The sequence below is a fragment of the Artibeus jamaicensis genome, unplaced genomic scaffold (genome assembly GCF_021234435.1).
Source record: "Artibeus jamaicensis isolate MK-2021 breed Jamaican fruit bat unplaced genomic scaffold, CSHL_Jam_final contig_64, whole genome shotgun sequence".
Lineage (NCBI taxonomy): Eukaryota > Metazoa > Chordata > Mammalia > Chiroptera > Phyllostomidae > Artibeus > Artibeus jamaicensis.
In genome coordinates, this window is record NW_026521911.1 from 10,438,185 (window position 1) to 10,450,431 (window position 12,247).

Below are 12,247 nucleotides of genomic sequence, written 5' to 3' on the forward strand. Positions count from 1 at the left end.
TTCCAGTTTGCCAAGGGTTCAGGTTGGGTCCCGGGTATGCACACACTAGAATGCACAAATAAGTGGAACAACAAATCTCTCTCTCTCATCAATCAATCAATAAAATTTTCAAAAATCTTTGCTATAGAAAAATTTTGTCATCAGCTTGCGCCCCCCTCCACCATTTTATCTTATTTTTTGTAACTTTACTTACCTATAAAACTCAAAAGTCTAAGTAAGACCCATTGATTTCAGGAACTGTATACAATCAAATTATTTTTAAAAGAAATTCACCTGAATAAAGGAAGTGCAGATCAAAAGGAAAACAGATCTGAAATATTTCTGAATTTCCCCAAAAGTCATCCACAAAACATCTCAAAAGTGTCAGGTCTCAGGAATACAAATGTTAATTGATTTGTTAAAGGTATTTCACAGTTGACATTTGCATTACTAATTACCCTCTTCCAATATGTGGCTATTTCCAGCTTTTGAACGGGTCTTTAGTGACCTAGATTAGTTCACTCAATCAACAAATATTCACCGAGTCCCTAATTTATGCAAGGTACTCTATTAGGTGCCTGGGGACACAGTCTGGAGAGTTCTTTCTTGCCTCCGGCCTCAGGTCAAAGGTCACCAGCCTCTGTGGATACTATCCCTTCCCCCAGGAAAGACTAAAAACCTCCCTTGGGGCCATGCTATCCTACCAAGCCCTACACACCTCTCTGTATGTGATTATTTGTCTTTCTCTCTCACCTGAGAAAATTACTACAAAGCAAATGCTACCTTATTCAATGCTCTCTTCCTGGAACAGTACACATATAGTTTGTGATCAGGATAAATTTGTGGAATAGATATATTTTACAGATGAGGAAATTAAAGGTCAGGAAATAATATGACATATCCAACACCATACACCTAAGAAATAAGTAGTACTTGGTTTTAGAATGAGCTCTCACCAGAGCTCTCTTCTATTCCACTGCCCTGCATCATACACGCACACAGAATGAAAGGTCTCAGATGTCTTCCTGGAACTTCAAACTGAAGACGTCCAAAAATCACCGCAAGTCACTCCTTGAAAAAAAGCCAACAAAAACCTGGTCCCCATCCAGTGTTCTCATTCTCCACAAGTGGCGTGCCCAGTGGCTCAAGCAAAAACTCAAGTCATCTTGATTCTCTCTTCTCCCTATCCCCACTTCCAATCAATCAACAGTCTTATCAAATTTAGTGTCTTTCTAATCTCTTCCCTTCTCTCCAAGCCCTCTGCCACCACCCTAGATCCCAGCCACCATCATTACTGTAAGTGAGACCAAAAAAATGACTTACTACTTAGTCTTCACACATTCAGTTTGGCCACTTCTCTCCAATCTCTTCTCCACTTAAGGGCCATGGTGATGTTTTAAATATCTTTCTACATATGTAATTTATCTCGCTAATTAAAGGCCTTTACTAAGTTCCTGTTCTCTTAGGATAAAGGCCAAAATTCCCTGTGGCTCAGAACACTGCCCACCTCTCCAGCCTCATTCTTTTTCATTCTGGTCTCTATTCCCACATTCTGACTGGTCTTCTTTCAAATCCTCATATTCACCACTTTTTCCTTCGTACTTTGAACATGTAGTTCCCTCTGTCAGAAACCCTCTTTGTGTCCCTCCAAGAACTTCCCATTGACATCCTAAAGTATTTAGACTCACTCAGGTCTCTTAATATGTCACTCCTACAGGAAACTTCCCCTGACTCACCAGACAAGGGGAGAGTAACAGTCGGGCCCTCCTATTCCACCTTGTTATACAAATGCCTTTGTCAGTAACATTCACCACAATTTCAAAAACTTGTCCAAAGATTGTCTCCCCTATTAGAGTATAAACTCCATGAGGGCAAGAGAAGTTTCTCATTTCACTGACGTACCCATAGTCCTTAGAACACAGTAGCTGCTCAAATAATATTTGTTCTCAGAATAACAGGCTGCAGCCAGAGTGTAGCAGGCTATGACATGAGACCAAATAAACAAAGAGGCAAGGATCATTATCGCTTTGAAAATATGTAAACTGAGACATCCTTGAATTGCATAGTTAATTTAAGGTCAGAGAGGTAGCATTTCTCTTCCCTAAAACGCTAAAAAGTATGGCTGAGGGAGAAAGCATCTTGAAAAAAAAATATAGAAATGAGAAGGTGGTGATAAAGAGGTCTAGGATGACGGCTTCTGAATCTGCTTGTCACACTAGTTGCCTCTGGGCATGAAAGTCTAACCACCAGACGGACTTTCCATGCCTAGAAAAGCACTAATGTTAAACAAATATAACTACCACCCCACCCTTCTTCTTAATAGGCGGGCATAAAATAACAAATTTCTCTCACCCACAAAGGAGAAGAAACCACAGGAGAGAAAGATTTTTTGTTCAAGTGTCCCTCTCTCTCCACCCCCAAAAAAGGCAGTTTTGCCACCTGGATAGTGCTCCTCAGCAGCCAAAAGAGAAGTGAAGGGGAAAAGACCACCTTCCCACCACTTACTGGAGCAGGGATAAAAAATAAAAAATAAAAAGAGAACATTTCATGTAAAGCATTTAAAAAACCTTGCTAACCAACTGGCAGTTCTTTTTTTTAAAAATATATTTTCTTAATTATGCCATTACAGTTGTTCTATTCCCCCCCTTCATTCCCCTCCACCCTGCACACCCCTCCCCCACCATTCCCCCCCTTTAGTTTATGACCACGTGTCTCAAGTTTTTTAGATTCTACATTTCCCCTACTATTCTTGCCCTCCCCCTATCTATTTTCTACCTACCGTTTATGCTACTTATTTTTTGTACCTTCTCCCCCCTTCTCCTTCTCCCACTCCCCTGTTGCTAACCCTCCATGTGATCTTCATTTCTATGATTCACTCCTGATCCAGCTGTCCTCTTAATTTGCTTTTGTTTTAGGTGTGGTTCTTAATAACTGTGTGTTTGCTGTCCTTTCACTGTTCATCTGTTTTATCTTCTTTTTCTTAGGTAAGTCCCTTTAACATTTCATATAATAAGGGCTTGGTAATGATGAACTCCTTGAATTTGATCTTATCTGAGAAGCACTTTATCTTTCCTTCCATTCTAAATGAAAGTTTTGCTGGATAGAGTAATCTTGGTTGTAGGTCTTTGGATTTCATGACTTAGAATACTTCTTTCCAGCCCCTTCTTGCCTGTAAGGTCTCTTTTGAGAAATCAGCTGACAGTCTGATGGGAACTCCTTTGTATAGGTGACTGTCCCCTTATCTCTTGCTGCTTCTAGGACTCTCTCTTTCATTTTAATCTTGGCTAATGTAATTATGATGTGCCTTGGTGTGTTTCTTCTTGGGTCCAACTTCTTTGGGACTCTCTGAGCTTCCTGGATTTCCTGGAAGTCTATTTCCTTTGCCAGATTGGGGAAATTCTCCTTTATTATTTGTTCAAATAAGTTTTCCACTGGTACTGCAACATTTCATTGTTCATGCTGCCTGGAGCTAAGTTATGCCTGTCACAAGAGCCACAAACCAGGCCGAGGGGTCAGGCTCATTGCTGCTCATGCTGCCAAGCACCAACTCCAAGAAAAAGAAAAGATAAAGCCTCCTGTGGAATTCTGTGGAATAAATATTCACCCTGTCTACACACACAGCCAGGAGTTTCAGGGTGAGGTAGAGCAGGGGTGGGAAAGGTATTCAGAGATTGGAAAAAGACTTAAATAAATGTGATATACTGGTGATAAGAGGGAGATTCTGAAACAGAGGAAAAATGAGAATTGCAAATACAGAAACAGAAAGAAACGGAAAGAACTTCAAAAGATGTAGAAGGGTGGAGAAAGGAAGATACAGGGTGAAAGGGTAAAGTGTACCCTAAAAAGCAGATAGTAAGCAACGGCCAAACAGAGAGAGAGGCAAAGCCAGGCAGTCCATCTTTCCCCAAATCCAAAAGCTGCTCATTGCATTCCAATAAATCACTCTACTACAAAGCTCATACAATAGTTTGACCTTCACATTCAGTAACAAGAAGCATTAAAAGAAGCATCACCCAGCTGTAACTCTGGAGATCTAACGGTCTGAATTAAAAATAGACAAAATCAGTTCAGCAGCAGAAGACAACCAGTAAATACTTTCCTCCAATGCCTGACTTGACTATAAAAAGGTTTGGCATTTTATTTTTTTTCTCGTGTGTGTGTGTGTGTGTGTGTGTGTGTGTGTGTGTGTCTAAAAAGGCTTGGCATTTCAGAGTTAAGCTTAAAGTACTGGCATTTCTCCTTCTTCTGACATTGCAAGAGGGGGGTGTGGTTGACCCCAGGACCATTCATTTCCAAGGTTGTAGATTTCTCAGCTAAGAGTTGCCCCATCTGCTCTTCAGTCAGCCAGCTGTTTATCTCAAAGTAAAATATTTATTGCACTAATCATCCTAATAACTTACAAGAAGGCCAACATTATACAAGTCAAGAATGCTTTCTGTCCTGTTAAATATGTCAGTTCCTTTAAAAAGAAAAACTAAAAACCACTACTATGCTCCTTGGTTTCCTTGGCCAGGATCACTCTTCCATGTGTACCTTTCAGTAATGCCAAGTGAAGGTTAACACTGCATCTAACTTTCCCTAACGCCTTAAAATTAGCCCAGGTTTCATTAATGATCCCTTCTCCAAACCGTTATTTGTAACTGGTGACTGAGCCTCAGGAAACAGCGACTCATTATGGTACATACCACTGCCAGTGGCAAGGAGCCTATTGCTATGTAATTTAAAACACTCACACAAGCACAAATCTCTCCGCTCCACTTTCAAACAAATCCGAAATCCTGCAATCAGGAAAACATTTAACAAAAATGCTGCTTCCAGCAGCCTAAAAGCTTCCCCAGACACGTGAAATATTTCTAACTGGCACGGAGTGCACCATTAAAGGACACTGTCACCTCGAATCAGCAGGAAAGGCGAGGTAAACGATATAGACACACATTAGAGCTCCACAAAACTTAACCTACTCAGAAGAAGCACGCTCATCTTAAAAACGAATAGTGTGTGCTCGCCCGAGCGACACAGAAATGTTCTAAAGTAGTGCGACCACATTAAATCAATGTCTCCATTTCTCCCCACGCATCACCCCTTCATACTCAAACCTCAGCACTCGGGCCGTTCGTGACAGGACTGCAGTATCCCACCTCTGCCTTTTTCTGATTTTCCAAGAGCACTTCCCAACATCCTCCCCAGCCCAGCCCCCTCTCTCAGCTTCAAAAAGGTTGAGGGGAGTTGCGACTAGAGAATTGGCAGGAATCTGTCCTCCCGCGGGGGAAGGTTGCTGGAGTTGGTCTTTGCAGTGACCCAAATTGCACAGAGCTTTTCGCTTAGCATCGCTTGCAAGCACCTCCCCAATCCTCCCTCCCCCACATCTTCCCAAAAGAAAGCCTTGCGAATTAAGCGGGAGGAATAACTTGGTATAACCGTTTGAATAAATCACTTCAACTCACCTGGTTTGGGATTTTTCTCCCCACCCCAGGCATAAACAGAAATGAGTGCGAATGAGTCACGCACGCAACGTAAGATGGTAAGATGTCTTAAGTCCAAGGGCTGGAATCAGTCCCTGCCCTGATGCCGCTGCTACTCTTAGCTCAGCTGGAGCGAGCGGCAATCACAAGCCCAGCACCAGCGATGGGGGGGGCGGGGGGTGGATATACCGTAGCACAATGAATGCAGTGGGGTTTATGCAATGACATCATCCCTCTGTCCAAAAGGCCCCAATAGCCATGCTCAGGAGCGCTGCATTCTGGGGATTGTAGTCTTCTCACGGCCTGTTGGGACCCTGAGGCTATTGCCGGAACTACAATGCCCAAAATGCGCCAAGGTCGGACGCACCCGGAGCGGACTTAAGGAACTGTGGAAACTCTGCCGCCATGTCAGGACTGCCGGGACGTTTCTGCGGAGCCGGGCTGAGGTTTTGGGGAGCGCGCAAGCGGAGTGGTAGTGTGTTGGGGGACGGTGAGGTAGCGAACGAGCCTATTGAAAATCCGGGGGCCCGAGCCTGGGAACCGGAGTTGGGGGGGCTTCACCTGGGGACAGATGTAGGGCGGGTCTGGCTGGAGGCAGCAGCCAGAGGTCGAGTGGGCCTCGTCCTTACTGTCCTGCGGCCGTTGCATAAAGCCCCTAACGCCTTTGCTCCATTTTTTAATTAAGGTAGTGAAAGGGTAAGCTGACTTCTCGGCTCTGAGTATTATTTAGACCAAGTAAAAGAACAGTCGGGGTGGTTGGTGTCTTGTTCGGACTTAGCGACCTTCTCATCTGTGGTCGGAGAGGCTTCCACCCAAGGAGTTGGGCGGTCCCTTCCAAATTTATTTTTAATTTCTTAATTTATTTTCCATCCTTCCTTATCCCTCCACAAGGTTTATGACTCTCGTTGGTTTTGTCATACAGAATGATTTACAAGAGGGTCCAAAGAAATGGATGTTTGGAAGGTAGACAAGTGCTTTGGGACGGACGGTGCTTTGCTGCCGCAATTAAGATAAGGAGCAACCTGAAAGGAGTGTATCAGCAAAAGGAGGGAGATGTTGAAGGGGGTGTTATTGACGCATGGCGATCAGTTTCCGAGTAGCATGCGTTCTTGGGTCAACCTAGAGTACACGTTAAAATACTGCAGAGTTGAGATGTTCATTAGCATGAATAACCAGCTTATTTAAATTTGTGGTCCTCTATATTTACATCTACTTTAATAACTAATTTTTTAAACTAATAACTGAAACCAAAATCACTGGTCTTTATTTTGTTTAGTATCGTGTGTGTGTGTGTGTGTGTGTGTGTGTGTGTGTGTGTGTGTTTTAATCGTGTTACTAAACAATGCTCTTGTTTATTTTTCAGAGTCTGTCTACACTATGGAAAGATGGGAGATTTCTCCTCCAGAGGGTGTCTGAAGGGTTAAAAATGCTGCTATACTTTGTGCTCTTTTTATTCCTGTCTTTAGCACTTTATTCTGAAAACAAAATTAACTAGTTACTTGGGGGTCAGTAAGGTATGCACTTCACCTGCTAGGAGTTAATACAACTGTAGCTGATAGATAAATTCTCTTATCAAAGAAAGGCTAGGCACAATGATTACAAATGATAAAAATGTGGCAGAAATAGTCTCTTAAATGTATGCAGATAACTACACAAACAGTTTTATGAAGAATCATATGTCATGTTTCTGGGAACAAGTCACAAGATGAGTGGATTTGTTTTATTTTAAAACAAAGATAATATGCTTTGGTCTCATTTATTCATGAAAACAACAATGGGAAAGGCTCATGCAAATAATTCTGTCATTCAGAAATACCTTTGCAAGCAATGGTGGTAAGTATAGGAAAAGGAAAAAATGTCTACTATTTTCTTTCTAACCTTCAGTGTAACTGTAGAAGTGTTTTAAACTTAATAGACTAGAGAGGTTCATTCACATTTAGGCTTAGTTTCGAGTTCTTAAATTTTCATTCAGGCTGATTTTGTGTCTTGTACAAAATTATAGTGAATTTTATTTATTTTATTCTTTACATAAGCAATAACTTCCTCATTTTGCGTTCCTGTGGAGGACATGTTTGTGGGGGAAGAAAGCCCAACAGATTCCTCAGAAACCTCATGTATGAGAAGTGGGACCTGTCTCTCACTGATTCTGTAATGTGTCATGTGTTTGGGTGGTCTGAAGTTTTTCCAGCCTTATATTCTATGGACATCTAACTATAAAGAAACAGATCTAGCTAATATCTACAAAAAGACTCTGGTTTAACCCTTAATTTTTAGGGGAAAAATTTGTACTGTTATTTTAGAAATTTTATCAATTTTTGAAGGGTTGGTCATAATCAGCTTCTGAAACAATAACCTCAATGTCCCAGTGAAAACACTGGGTTAGGGGAACTTTGAAAAGTGGAATTAGGAATGCTTTAGGTAGATACAGAAACCTACTTTTTTCATTTGTCTAAAGAGAATTAGGACCTTGATTTTTATTATAATTATAGGTAACTCATTAAAGAGCATTGTATTGAGTTCATTTGCTGTTAGAACAAGGGTTAAGTATCAGGATCATCTATTGCCGGGGTGTCAGACTCATATTCACCAGTGGCCACATCAGCCTCACAATTGCCTTCAAAGGGCTGAATGTAATTTTAGGACTGTATAAATGTAACTACTCCTTAACTAGGGGCAAGGAGCTCAGCACTGCCACCAGGTAGAAAAGAGGTGGCACTCGGGCCTTGTGTTTGCCACCTGTGGTCTATAGAACTCTAAAATACATTATTGCTCATGCATCCCTGCCAAATTGTCCAGGGTTGGAATCAGCTATTGTGTATTTTTTAAACTGCAGGTGACTGTCGGTACAGGGGTAGGGTAGAGTAGTCCTTCACATCCCATAATTTGTGTCTTCAGTAGTATGTCACAGTAATAAGTTTTGGCAAAGACTAGGTTTATTGATCCATAAATGAATTGTGAAAATGTATAGATGAAGAAATCACCTAGGAATTAATTTATACTTGGTAGTTGGGGAGGGAGGGAAGAAAAGATCAATTACAGCCTTGAGAATATGTACCAAAATATCTTGACTTACCTGTATATTTTTTAGACTAAGAGTTTAGTCTAATTCTAAGGAAGTGATAAAAGACACATCCAGTAAGAGCTTCATGCTATGACAAAATTATGGTGAAGAAACAAGTCTCTAGGTGGAAACAACCAGATACTAGAATTTTCTGAAAGTAATTTTTTAAGTAACTTCTTTCTCTGAAACCTAATTTAAAAAATTTTTGATGTTATTTGGATACATGATATGTTATACTGTATCTTTAGCTCCAAATTTGACTCATATACCAAATTTGAGCTTTTACACTCAAAATCCTGTAGCATTCTTTTAACCATATCTGTAAAGAATAACGACAAGACTCCAGAGAACAAGCATTTGAAATTTTTAAAGCAGCCTTCAGATTCAGACAAGTAGGGGATCTAGCTTTTGGAGAAGGAACGTCCTCTTAGAGATGGTAAGTGAAAACTCACTGTAGTGTTTTGGAGGATAATATCAATGACCTCTGGATTCCTACTGTTTTAGTTTGAAATCTTAAGACTTTATTTATTTTTATTTTTAGAGAAGGGAGGGAGAAAGAGGGAAAGAAACATCCATCAGTTGCCTCTGGAAGTCCCCCAAGGAACCTGATGGGGCATGCAACCCTCTCTTCAAAATGACACCCAACCCACTGAGCTACACCAGTCAGGGCTGAAATCTAGTTAACATTCTAAACCTCAGTAGTTGTAGCTTCAAGGGTATGGGAGAGGATTAAACAAAATAATCTATGTAAAGCATTTAGCTAGGGCTTGGGAACACGCGAACGAGTGTGTGTGGGGGTGGCTTGGGAACGCTCGAACGAGAGAGAGAGAGAGAGAGAGAGAGAGAGAGAGAGCGAGAGAGAGAGAGAGCGCGAGAGTGCGTGTGTTTGTGTGTGTGGTTAGAAAGCAGCTCCCCAGTACATAGGACCCCAAAGATAGGTATTCCCTCAGATTTACCCTTTAAACTATTCGTTGGTAAGTGAAACTTACACGACTAAACTGTAAGGTATATTACCAGAGTATAGCTTCACTTCTATGATAGAGGGCAGTAACAATTCTTTTCAGCCCTTACCATTATAGGAATGTAGAATTCCCATTACTAAGTTGTGTCATTAAGATTACTGTGGTGGCTGAAGTTAAAAAAAAATTGTGATAACAGATTTTGTTTGTAGACCTCTGTAGCTTGAAAATCACTCAGTTGATTATGACAGGCCCTGTCTTAATTGAGCATCACTGTACTCTAAAAGATAATCTTCTAAATTATGAAAAATGTTAGAATTATTTCATGCTGTACACAGTTCTAAAGTAGTGCTTTTATATTCCAAGCCATGGAATTTGAGAGAACAGCTCTCTGCTATCTGCCTTTCTATATCTCTCTTCCAAAATAGAATCAATTGTCTTACTTGCTTCGAAATGAAATGCCCGCAACCCAAAAGTGATGTAGACCCAGCAGCTATATTAAAATTATTCTATCCTAATCACAGAGTTGAGACTAGCAAGCTTAAGGGGGAAAAAATACATTTTACCGAAACATCTTTTCAGGCCCCACCTTCACTGGAGTTAAAAGTGTTCTACAATGTACATTTCTATGAGTGGACACCAGCATGCTATGTGGGGTTCAGCAGTTGGAGTTCCCTAAGGAAGCTCTTTAACTCATGTAAACTTTTTGACATTTCACATTTTACTTTGAGTTAATATTTAGGAAAAGAAAACATTTCCTAGTCCTGTTTAGTTGTGTTTGTAGCAAATTGATACAATTTTAGCTTCTGGCTTGAAAATGCCACTAAAGGTAAATGCAGTAAATACCCAAAGTCAAGATTTAAAATCTAAATGTGCGTAGTTAGGTATTAACCAGAAAAATCTGCCCTCTTAGTTTTTATAGGCTTGAGTGATTAAGGTGTATGTGCATAGGCATGCAAAACCACATTTCTTTGCAGTGATAAGTATGTGAAAGTGAACTTAAATATAGTATGTTCATGAATATAGCCATTTAATAACATCACCAGGTGATTCCTCCACCTAATTTCATTTAAAAGCAGATAAAATAATTTACCAAATTCAGACCTCTTAAGTGTAATCCCCTTTTTTATGTTCCTAATTTAGTCTCTCCATTTTGCTCAGTACCTCTTATTCTTGATGAAATTCTAAGATGTAGATGCCAGTTTTTTAAATGTTTCTGTGTACATGTATTCAGTGAAAAATATCCAACCATGTGAGCAAGTATTGCTTAACAAAGGTATGTAATCATTTTCTTAGGGAAATGAAAAAGTTATATGATTTATACCTGTATCCAAATGCATTTAAGATATTTTTGAATAAGAAAGCCTGCAGTAATATTATAGACATCAAGTATCAATATTTGGTATGTGCAGTTTCTACCAGTTCTAAATCTACTTCATTCTGTAAGTATGGAAGAATTACCAAATAAGTACAAAGTTCTAGAGGTACGTGGTGATTACGATCCATCAGACCATTTAACTCAACCTTTTTAGTGTCATTTTCAACAAAAAATGAAGTACAGAATATTGAATTACACAAGGAGCCAATATTGAAATAATTATCAAAAATAATTCTTTGATACAGAAACATGCTTTATTAACTCAGAAGATCTGGCACTGGATGTAATTATGTAATGGTGAACAAATATTTCAAGTTGTCTACATTTACTGCTAACATTGTGGTCTGCTGCCTGCATTCAAATTTCATTAGAAGTTACTGAAAATAGAGATGTGATTTTTTTTCCACATAAGGCCTGATTAAGAATTTCAGAGACCTACACTGAAAAATTTACAGTGTTTTACCTCATACAATTTAAAATCAGATTATACCATAAAGTGGATTTAAGGAAGTTCTCATATTTCTCATGATGAGGGTGCACTTTTTAGAAAGTGCTAAGTTATTTGCTTTTGTTTCCGTTAGAGGCAAGCAGGGCGAGAGGCTGCTTTGCTGTTGTCTGAAAATGTGTTTATTATCCAAGCTTGTCTATATCCACTATACATAGAACATAGTAAGAGCTCAATAACAGTAGAATGAATGGACTTTTTCCACAAGGGGTTCACAATTTGAGAACATGAAATTCATCAAGGTACAGGAAAAATGGAATACTATAGAAGGGATTGAATGCTGCTGATTGGAGAGGGTTGTTTGTATCTTAGTCCTAAGTAGAGTTAAAAGGGCTAATATTCTCAGGTGGTCCCACTAGTGTGTGAGCTCTGAGGGAAGTTTGTTTCGTTTTGCAGCTAATGTATTATAAAAGCCTAGGCAAGTGTGTGGCACCACCACCAATTTTGTCCTCACCTACTCAGCCTCAAATATGTGGTACCTCTTTTTCTCTAGACACTGCTCAGATATTTCAGCATTAACCTTTCTCTATCCCTGGAAAGTAAAATCCTTAGATGTTCAGTAAGTGAATGAAAAGATACTTTGCAAGAGAAAGCTAGTAACTACTAAGTATATTTTCAGCTTCCATTTTTTAATTGAGGCACAAATATGTTCAAGGTCACCCATTTACAAGTAGAGGAATTAAAAATCCAACCCAGGTTGTTGATTTAAAGTCTACACAGGAACTGCTACCCTCCAATGGCACCAGAGACCCATTTGGCTGCGGAGTGGGGTGGGGACAGGAGGTGGAGCTCAGGCTGCAATGCCAGGGAAGCTTCGCTGGCTTGTCTGCTGCTCAACCTGACGTGCAGCCGGTTCTCAAGAGGCCTTGGCCCAGGGGGTTGAGGGCCACTGTTACGGAGGGA

General features: G+C 40.2%; 1 protein-coding gene across 2 annotated transcripts in view; it reads right to left on the minus strand.

Moving 5' to 3' along the window:
* Positions 1-5,615, minus strand: part of RAB30 (RAB30, member RAS oncogene family) — a 75,276-nt gene extending 69,661 nt beyond the window's left edge. For both annotated transcript variants that reach the window (XM_053670753.1, XM_053670754.1), the window contains exon 1: positions 5,424-5,615. The gene's annotated coding sequence lies outside the window, so the exon portion shown is untranslated. The remainder of the gene's footprint in view (positions 1-5,423) is intronic.
* Positions 5,616-12,247: the final 6,632 nt, after the last annotated feature.